We start from the raw sequence: 10,711 nt of genomic DNA on the forward strand, positions 1-10,711 counted from the left end.
TATTTTAATACATTTGAATGCTCTGCCGGATTTTACGTATGGAAATACCCCGCATGTCACCTCCGGCGCACGCTCTGCCATACTGCCCTCTTGGCCACCTTCCCCAAGCTGCTCTCAGGGGAGACAGAGCCACCGGCCACCTAGATGCTAGTTGGGCAGGAAGTCAGACGTTAGTTTGCCCCTCGCCCTTTCGCAGGCGCAGAAACTCACCTCTCTCCGCCCTGATGGCAGAGGAAGCAGCAGTGGGAGCTCAGAACCACAGACCTGGTGGAGGGAGGCGAGCGATGGTGCTAGAGGCCCGTCGGTGCAAACCCTCGCTGCCTCGTGCTCTCTGCGCGTTCTTGGCAAAGACGCTTTCCTCACCCTCAGTCTCCTTTGAAATTTCACTTGGAAGGAAATCCACTTTGTGTAATTCCGTGAGGACAGATGAGGTAAGTCTGTCAGCTGTCTGGCATCAAACCTATTAGTTTCTGTTACTGAATCTGTCCTACTGTCCTCCCATCATCCCTGTCTTCCTCTTCTTCCGGAGCTGTGCTTGTAGTCTGTTGGGGGGGGTGGTGGTGGTGGTGGTGGTGGTGGTGGTGGTGGTGGTGGTGGGTGTGTGTGTGTGTGTGTGTGTGTAGGGCTGTCTTCAGAGCTGGAGGCAGACATGGAGCCAGGGCTGGGGCAGGAGCACCCCATCCTCCCGGCCACGGTGAGCACTGGGAGCTGCTCACACAACCCCCCGGCCTTTGCCTCTTACTTGCTGGGATCTTGTCTGAGTTACTAAGGACATGTCCCTGCTGGGGAGGCCAAGGGGATGGATGGTCTGTGATGGGGGCAGCGGGCGGCTGTCCACCTGCTGGCCCTGCCCTGGAGTCAGTGAGAGCCGCAGGGTGGGGCACCACCTCACGCACCCAGGCCCCTGGTCCCGAACGCGCGGGAACTGCCAGGGCTGACACTTCTCCCTCGCTGCCCCCTCTCCTGCCCCCTTCTCTGCAGCCAGTGTAAATGCTTTCAAAACAATGCACATCCCCAAAACATAATGAATAAGAGCGAGCTTCAGGTCTGGAACGTTGGACCTGCTGCCGGTGGTTTAGACTGGGCGCCAGGACCCGGCCTTTTTCTAGCCAGCAGAAGGCTGCATAAAGCCCCTTTCTTTTTTAAAGAAAGCTTTCAGCCATGGGCAATTTTGTTTAACAAAGAGAATAAAATCATTCTCTTCATGCTTTGGTTGATATCCTCCTTGCCTCTTTTCTATACATAGCTGCCTTCACACTGAGTATGCAATTTCAAATTCTGCCTCTATACCATAGTTTATATCACAGCATTGCAAAAGTACTACCTATCCACAGAAGGGAGCTCAGAAACCCCAGGAAAGTAAAGAGAAAAGTTAATCGATTACCCATACATTAATCATTACTAACATTCTGCTCCCTTTCCTTCTCTCTTTCTCTACCTTTAAATTTCAATATCAAGTGCATGGCTGGTGATGTTTTATAAAATGCATATTCTCTCTCAACACTTTTATAGGACATTTAAATTATTTCCTTCATATAGATGTTCCATAATTTAATTGATTAAATCCTTTATTGACTCTATTAATCTAATTTATCTATTGTTGGGGATTTGCCTGTCTTAAAATTTTCTTGTTTTTAAATAATACTGTGATGAATATCCTTGTTTATAAATTTTTAAAATCTCTTTATTGATTAAGGTATTACATATTGTCCTTACTCCCCATTTTCCCCCTGACCCCCCTACTCATGCAGTCAACAGGGGGGTGAGGGCTTGTTTATAATTTTTTGTGTAAAAGTATTTCCATTCAGATATTCCTAAAAGTAGAATTACTAAGTTACTGCTCATAAGCATTTTAAGTAAATTACCCCTAGTAAAATATTATCAAACTGTTCTCCAAAAAATTTGTAGCAACTTCCACCCCGACCAGTAGTTTATGATATAGTTTCATAACCACCTTGTGGGCAGCTGCATAAGATTTCTTAGTTATGAAATCACTAGCTATTCATTTTCCTGTTATAAGATGTTTGGTTGTTTCCAGTCTTTAACTGCTATAAGTAATGCTAAAAGAGTCTCTGTACATACATCATTGTGTCCATTCCATATTATTTCTCCAGGTAAATCAAAGTGAAAATTTTATCAAAGGTTGCAAATATTTTCAAAGTCATTGAAACTTATGATACTGTCAAAGTGCTATCAGAATTATCATATTAACTTATACTTCCACCAATAAAGTATGAGAATGGCTTCCTGTAACTTTGTTAATGAGATTTTTTTGATATGCAGAAATTTAAAATGTTGTCAAATATAACTTTTTCCTCTTTGAACCTTCATTGTTATGCTTATAAACTCTTTTCTTTTGCATATAACTTAAAATTCCTCTGGGTATTTATTCAAAAGGAAGGAAAATATATTCCATTTGAAGATTTTCACATGAATGTTCACAGTGGCTTTATTTGTGATCATAAAAACCTGGAAACAACCCCAATGTCCATCAACAAGTGAATAAATAATGCAATAAACATATTGATACATGCAACAACATGAATGAACCTGAAAATATTGAAAGTGAAAAAAGTAGATAAAAAGAGTATTATGAATGATCCTAGTCTATAGTGTCCAAAAGCAGAGCTGTGGTTGCTGGGAAAGGGGGAGGGGTGGGTGGGCTGCATTACCAAGGAGCCTGAGGGAACATTTGGAGATGATGGAAATGTTTGCTATTTTGCTTCTAGAGATGGTTTAAAGAAGGGTATGCACATTGTGCCAACACTTGTTAATTTGTACACTTTAAACAAAGTGTAGTTCATTGTCAATTATATGTCCTAAAGCTGTTTTTAAAATTCCCCAATATTTTCTTCTAATTCTTACATCTTTATTTATTATAAATATCAAAGTATTAAAGTATTAAGTATTATTATAAGTCTAATCTAGTTGGAATTACTTTGTATTACGAAGACCTTTTCCTTCCCAATATGGTTTGATTTGCTGCATAACAACAATAACCTCCCCTAGTGGTATGTACTGCTTCTCTAGGATGTCTGATCATATATGCTAGCATTTGTACATACTCCATGGTTGTGTCTCTATCAACACCTTCTTTAATTATAATTCAACTTAATTATAATTAAGCTTTATAATTTCCTCAATAGCTGGTAAGAAAAGCTCTCCTTCATTTTAATATTCTTTTCTTGCCTAACTTTAATCCTAAACAAGAGTCTCAGAACTTAGCATTACTGTCAGAAGAGAATATTTAAATCTAAAGGATTATTTTAATACAATTTAATTTTTAATACAATTTTAAATACCAAAGGTAATAACTGTTGCAATTCAAAAGGGTTTTTTTTTTACATTAAAAAAAAGTATTCGCAAAAAGAAGGCCAAAGGACGTCAGTTTAGCTAAATTGGAAAAATCTGTTGCTGAGGATCACATGCTCTGGCTTTGTTTCTCCTGCCCAGACTTTCATCATTGGTTCTCACAGAGCTTGGTATATCAGGTAGACAAGAAAGAGAGCTAAACTCAAGAACAATGTTGGACAAAGGAGGGCTGTAAAGAAGACAGTTTGTAAGTATGAAGGCCAAACACACACCTCTGACTATAACAGGGCATTGCATCGGCAAGATAAACTGATACATATTGTTTGGTGGTTGTGTGAATATGGGAGGGAGTAGTTTGGGGGCTCATAATAGTTTCCTTTTATTGGTTTTACATAGGTATAAAGTGCCTGCTTTTTTGTCTTTTTATTTTAGCCATCTGAGTTATTTTAAATCTGCTCACTTAGATGTCAGAGGTTAGATTAATTTCTTAAATTAAAAAAAAACCTACTTCATATTTTTTCACATTAGTTTCCCACATTAGAAATTGTAATTGCTGACTATTCTATTCCAAAATAATCTTTTCATCACATGTGTGAGAATCAGAATGATCACCTAAGAGAGGTACAAAGAGACAAATACCTACTGTGTACATAAACTACCTTGCTCTTCACAAAAAATGAGGATTTAATCGGAATAATCTAAGTAAATCCGAGTGTTCTTTGTTTGTAATAGCAGTTTTCTAAAGCCAAATGGCGGTCACTGAAGAGAGTTTTACTTTTACTAGTAAAGATGAGAAGGGCTTTGAGCAAAGCAGCAGGTGCGAGTGAATCAGTAAGTGAAAATCTATGTTTTGCTTGCTGACTCAGTGCCTCTAAGAAATTAATTGAGCTTGATTTTCCTCTTAGTTAAACAGGGAGTGATAATGTCATCTTCCTTGAAGGATTATTAGGAAATTTAAATATAATGCAATCCAAATACTTTGCAAACGGTAAGTCACAATACAAATGTTAGTTTATTATCCTATATAATAAAAGGCTAATATGCAAATTAACCAAATGCCAGAATGACCGGTCACTATGATGCTCACTGATCACCAGGGGGCAGATGCTCAACGCAGGAACTGCCCCCTGGTGGTCAGTGTGCTCCCATAGGGGGAGTGCCGCTAAGCCAGAAGCTGGGCTAACAGCTGGTGACTGCAGTGGCGGTGGTGGGAGCCTCTCCTGCCTCTGCAGCAGCGCTAAGGATGTCCAACTGACAGCAGGGAGGGGGCCTAAGCCGTCAGTCAGACATCCCCCGGGGGCTTTTGAACTGCAAGAGGGAGCAGGCCGGGCTGAGGGATTCCCCCCTCCCCCAGTGCATGAATTTTGTGCACCAGGCCTCTAGTGGTTAATAAAAACCTCTCCAGATAATCACACATAACATTTGCAGAGATGACTTTGGAGACCTTGTGAGTGACTAACTTTATCAACGTACTGCCTAATAGTTGAAAGACACCTTCTCCTAAGCTCATGGAGAGGTAGCCATCTCAGATGGGGGTGACATAGCAGAGGACAAATGTCTAGAGAGAGATTTTCCCATGGCATCCCCCCCCCCCCCCCCCCCCCGGTGGGAGGTCTGCTGGTCTACTTCCCTGTCCTTTGACACATGTACCCAATGACATAATTAGCTGAAGCACTCTGAAGTCACCAATAAAGACAAAGGGAGCTTTAAGAGTGACAGATGCAGACGATGGGCATCTGCTGGTCACCCTTGAGGCTCACCTTGCCCTCTCTCCTAGGTCCCTCTAGAGTCCTCACATCCCTGCTGCCCTGAGCCAGGGTGTCCCCAAACCTCCTCTACTTGGTCTGTTGCTCATCTCTCAAACACACCCCACTGTAGTACCATTCTCTCCAGGAATTCCAGCGCATCAGAGCTGTTGTTCTTGCACTGTTTGTATCTAGAATGTTTAAGTTTTTTTTAATTCTGCATCTGTTGACATTCTTAATTCAGTTGTATTGCAAGTCACCTAATTTTCCATAACATTCTTCTGTACAGAAGGTGACAGTCCACCTACCTCCCAACTAACCCATATCATAGGGAAAAGAGCAGAACCCAGAGGTGTACCTGATTTTGCTCTAGGTGACACGCGAACTCATTTTTTTGGTTGATTTTTCTTTTTAAATATATAAAATAAATACCAAAAATATAAGTCTTTGTTTTACTATGGTTGCAAATATCAAAAAATTTCTATATGTGACACGGCACCAGAGTTAAGTTAGGGTTTTTCAAAATGCTGACATGCCGAGCTCAAAAGGTTTGCCATCACTGCTCTAGGGCCTGGTCGGGTTCTGTCTGGAACCTTTCATGTGACCTTGAGGATTCTGCTACCAATCCCTCCCTTTAAATCTGGCCTGATTCCCCTTCCCGGCTGCCAACCTCTCAGGAACTCCCTTAGGTTATGCAAATGTCAGAACATTTAATTCCTAGCAAGACCACAATGAACAAATTGATATACTATTCAAATACCCAGCCAGGAAAGGGAATATGCTTGCTCTCATAATAGTATCATTACCAGTGTCATTCTTTGGCAAAAGGTCAGAGCTACGTAGATATGTATATGGAACATTTCTATGAAGCACATTCTTAGAGATGAAAACTTCAAAGGTGCCAAACTGCTTGATAGTATTGGGTAAAAAAGGAATTCCTTCAATTTACAATGGGCATGCTCCTAAAGAAAGCTGTACTCAAACTTACATAAGAAAAATCCAAAGCTGCCCTAAAAATCTCACTGTTTCTGAGCAGTGCTGTGCAGAAGGACATAAATACCAGAACACCTTCTAAATCTTATTACACAATAATAATTGCTAACATCTTACTATCATCTTACTAAATGTCAGGTACTTTGTAAACAGCATCTCTTGACATATAATAAACTTTCATGGAGTAAGAGTAGGCTAGCTTAGTGGTTGAGCCCCACTAACTATGGCTCTCTCTCTTATTAACTATGGCCTTGGGGAGATTACTTTACCTCTCTGGTCTTGATGTCTTCCTCTGTGCAATAAAGATGACACATAATAAAAGTGCCTGGCTCCTGAAGTTTTTTATATGTAGGGGACATTTTATTTGCAACATTAGAAATGCATGTAGGTGGAAAAGGGACCCACAGACGTTTCTCCTCTCTAACGTCAGGATTTTAATAATGCCTGACATTTGTATACTTACATTAGCTCAGCCAGTCTGCAGCGGGGCCCAAGCGCCCTGGCACTTAAGCCAAGGCCCTTTCTCCATACCGTGCTGCCTGTCCACGTTCTATGTAAAGATAGAGAAGTGGAGCAGCTGGGCAGCCACACAGCCACGCCTCTGACTCCTCACCGCTTTCTCCTATCAGCTCAGCAATCTGAGCTGGTGCATTTGTTCCATTTCTCAGATTTTATAACCATCGCAGTAATGAAAAACTGGCACATATGTTTGGCTTTACTGGTTAGGCCATTTTCCTCAGAGAGTTGTTGGGTCCAAGGCTCTGCAATATTTAAAGCGTTCGCTGTGCACTGCCAGGCGGACCACTTCCCCTCGAAGTATCAGTTTAATTCTCACCACAGTGTGCGACGGGTCATGTTTCCTACACCCTCCCTAACACTGGGTATTAACTCCCCTCCTCTTCCTAGTTCTCTCTTTTAAAAATATTCGCTGAAGACTAAAATAGTATTTGTTTATTTAATTTGTATGTATTTAAAAATAATTAGTAAAGATAATACCAAAGACATGATCCATGAAAGAAATAACTGAGGAGATGGATGTCATTAAAGTTTAAAACGTCTGCTCTGTGAAAGACAAGATCGAGAAGGAGAAGACAAGCCCCCGACGGGGAGAAATCTTTTCAGAAGACCCGTGCTTTCATCAGGTTGTTCGTTTCCTTGTTGTTGAGCCCTTCTGTTAGAAACTGTTGTCCAAAACATACAAAGGACTCTTAAGCCTCAACAATAATGGAACAAACACCCTGATTAAAATATGGGCAATGCCCTAAACAGACACCGAACCAAACAAGATATACAGATGGAAAATAACATAGGAAAAGTTGACCACATTCCATGTCATCAGGGAAATTCAGATGAAAACAATGATGACATACCATCGCACAGCTATTAGAATGGCTACAGTTCAGAACACCCACAACATCAAATGCTGGTGAGGAAGCTGAGCAGCAGGAACACTTATTCACTGCTGGTGGGAATGCAACTTAGTACAGACACTTTGGAAGACAGTCGATGGTTTCTTACAAATGAAACATACGTTTACCATATGACCCAACAATCACACGCCTTGGTATTTACCCAAAGGAGTTGAAAACTATGCCCATACAAAAACCTGCACACGGGTATTTATAGCAGAAGCAACCAACTGTTGTTTAGTAGGTGAATGGAATGTCTAGCTGATATTGTTATTAGCTTGGTCTTCATTTATTTTAGAAATATTGTCTCAGGGCTCAAAGGTTATTATTAATTTTACAGATGAGACTACATAGTCAATATGATTCTTCTTTATCATGATTGTGTTGAATATCTATCTCCTTAATAAAGGTAAATGTTTACAGATAATCAACTATTTATCAGAGAGGCTAGGGAGCTCTAGAAATTAAAGCCAAAATAATAAGGATTATTCAACACTACTAATCACCCAAAATTAACAATAAAGCATATTTAAACAAGGGATGAGGAAAACATAATTCAATTAAACAATATTGGCAAAATTTCTAATTTGAAGCAATGGCATCAAAAGTCATTTTGCCTCTCAACAATGTAAGTATCAAAACAACTATAAGTGGCTCTTCCACTTATATTATGGAAAATAGTGTGGAGTTTTCAAAACAACAACAACAACACACCACCCCCAAACTAAAAATAGAACTACCATATGATCCAGCAACCCCTCTTCTGAGTATAAACTCAAAGGAAATTAAATTAGTACCTGGAAGAGATATCTGCACTCCCATGTTTATTGCAGCATTATTCACAATAATCAATATATGTAAACAACCTTAGTTGTCTGTCAACACATGAATAGATAGAGAAATTGTGGTACATACACACAATGGAATATTATTCAGCCTGAAAAAAGGAGATCCCGCCATTTGCAACAAAATGGAATAACACGGAGGACATTCTACTAAGTGTAGTAAGCCAGACATAGAGAGAAAAATACTGAATGAACTCAGTTATATATGGAATCTAAAAAGTCAAATACATAGAAGCAGAGAGTAGAATGGTGGTTACCAAGGGCTGGGGGATGAGAGAAACAGGGAGATGTTGCAGTCACACAGGATGAGCCAGTCTAAAGATCTGCTGTACGGCCTGGTGACTACTGTTCATACTGGACATTTGCTAAGAGGGTACATTTCAGGTGCTTTCAGCACACACACAAACAAATGATAACTATTTGAAGAGATGCTATGATAATTAGCTTGACTATATTAATCATTTCACTATATATATATCTCAAATCATTGTTATATTCCCTAAAATATAAACTTCTTATCACAAAATGAAACTTAAGCCCAGCTGGCGTGGCTCAGTGGTTGAGCATCGATCTACTGGTATGAATCAGGAGGTCACGGTTCGATTCCCGGTCAGGGCACATGCTTGGGTTGAGGGCTCGATCCCCAGTGTGGGGCCTGCAGGAGGCGGCTGATCAATGATTCTCTCTCATCATTGATATTTCTCTCTCTCTTCCCCACTCCCTTCCCTCTTTGAAATCAATAAAAATATATTAAAAAAAGAAATACAATTAAAATCATGGAGCATAAATGGACTTAATAAATCTAAGTTTCTCTTTTTGAAGAAAGAGTAGTTTATGACTAAACTTGGGATAATGTATTGGCTTTGATCATGATCAGGGCCAATGAGTGGCAAATACCTGATTTTAGCTGAGAAAGCATGTTTCCACGGCTCTCCTACAGGAAAACACTCCGGTGAAACTGGGCAGGGAGTTTACTTGAATAACACGGAGACGCTGCTGCTGCGGTGTTAGCTGTTGCCTCCAAAGCTGCCAACTCAGCTTTGCTCTGAGAGCAGGGAAGTCGCACAGGTTCGCCCCCAGCGAAAACATTAAACCACATGTCTCACGAGAAAACCAAACATCAGCATCAGGAGGAACCACGAGCAAGAAACCAAATAAGTCATTCAGGAAGGAATTTCCTCCTTTAACGTGAGCCTGTCAGAGCCTCCCCCTGGGAAGCAGGCTGCCAGGGGATCTGCAGACAAGGCAGGAGGAGGAGTCCCCGCTCTGGGGACTGATGCTTCGGGAAGCCACCCCAAACTGCTTGCCTCCTGCTCTCACCCGCCTCTACGCAAAAGAGTTCATTTTATACTAACCCGGATTGTATTTACTTCTATTTTTAAACCCTCTAGACACATCCGACCACCATGCCTGAAAGAACAGAATACTAATGGAAATCAAATATGCTGTAAAAAAGTATAGAGAAAACAGAACCATTCCTGTTGGATGAGGCTGGCCTACACATGATGAAAGAGGGAAAAAGCTCAGATACAATAAATACAGAACGAACATGCAGGAGAACTCTGTCCCGCGGCTTAGCTTAGGACGCGAGCCGAGCAGCTTTGGACCGACGCCACGATCAGGTGTCCTCCAAGAAAAGTGGACCCTTGAGAGGCACGAGGAAACCCTGCTCAGCTGCACATCGGTCTGACGACACTGACTGTCACATTTTATTACATCCTCTCCAGGTCCTTCCCTGTTACTCGCACACACCCCCTCCACACCCCCTCGCACACATTGCCACAGAACTATAAACACTCACAGCGCTTTAGATTTGCAAATTAACGACATGAATTTGAAGGTGGGGGAGTTGGGGAGGGGGACAGGAGACATCTGTCCTGCACCCACGTGGGGGCGGCAGTGAAATGCCACCCGAGTTATGCCACTGCCACAGAAGCAGTAAGAGTTCAGTTCATAGAGGCGGCCGTGCCTTACCTGGCTGTGTAGTTAACTGCAGCACCAAGCCCCCAGTTCTTCCTCTGAAGCACTACATAGGCTGAGCGCTACAGGATCTGACCTTACGCATTTCCCCAGAAGAAACTCCACAGTAACCTTTCACTTCAGTAAAACGCTGTGCTCATTCTTCCCCTTGTACTCAACACACAGCAATCTAATACACCTCATCATGTGGCCCGTTACCATGGTAGCAATGAATCCAGCTGCTGAAATACAAAAGACTGACAAAAAAGTTGCTTTTCTCCCCTCCACCCACCCTGACAAAGTCAGATTTTTTGTGTGCCTGAATGACAAGTCGAATTTGAATATATTTTTGTTGCTGACTCAACTTCGTGAGCAAGAAAAAAGAAGAAAAAGGAATAACAGAGGTATAAGAATAGGAGGTGTCCAAAGCATTGCGACCAACTAATGA

At 41.5% G+C, this 10,711-nt stretch overlaps 1 protein-coding gene across 9 annotated transcripts in view; it reads right to left on the reverse strand.

Annotated features, from left to right (window-relative positions):
• Window positions 1-10,489, reverse strand: part of LOC102260113 (dystrobrevin alpha) — a 119,603-nt gene extending 109,114 nt beyond the window's left edge. For 4 of the 9 annotated variants that reach the window (XM_005869093.2, XM_005869091.2, XM_005869097.2 and 1 more), the window contains exon 1: window positions 10,279-10,460. The gene's annotated coding sequence lies outside the window, so the exon portion shown is untranslated. Of the gene's footprint in view, window positions 1-6,375; window positions 6,380-10,278 lie in introns of all 9 variants that reach the window. The other 5 variants (XM_005869092.2, XM_005869099.2, XM_014542003.1 and 2 more) reach the window with 3 other exon arrangements.
• Window positions 10,490-10,711: the final 222 nt, after the last annotated feature.

Source organism: Myotis brandtii, unplaced genomic scaffold (genome assembly GCF_000412655.1).
Source record: "Myotis brandtii unplaced genomic scaffold, ASM41265v1 scaffold289, whole genome shotgun sequence".
Classification (NCBI taxonomy): Eukaryota; Metazoa; Chordata; class Mammalia; order Chiroptera; family Vespertilionidae; genus Myotis; species Myotis brandtii.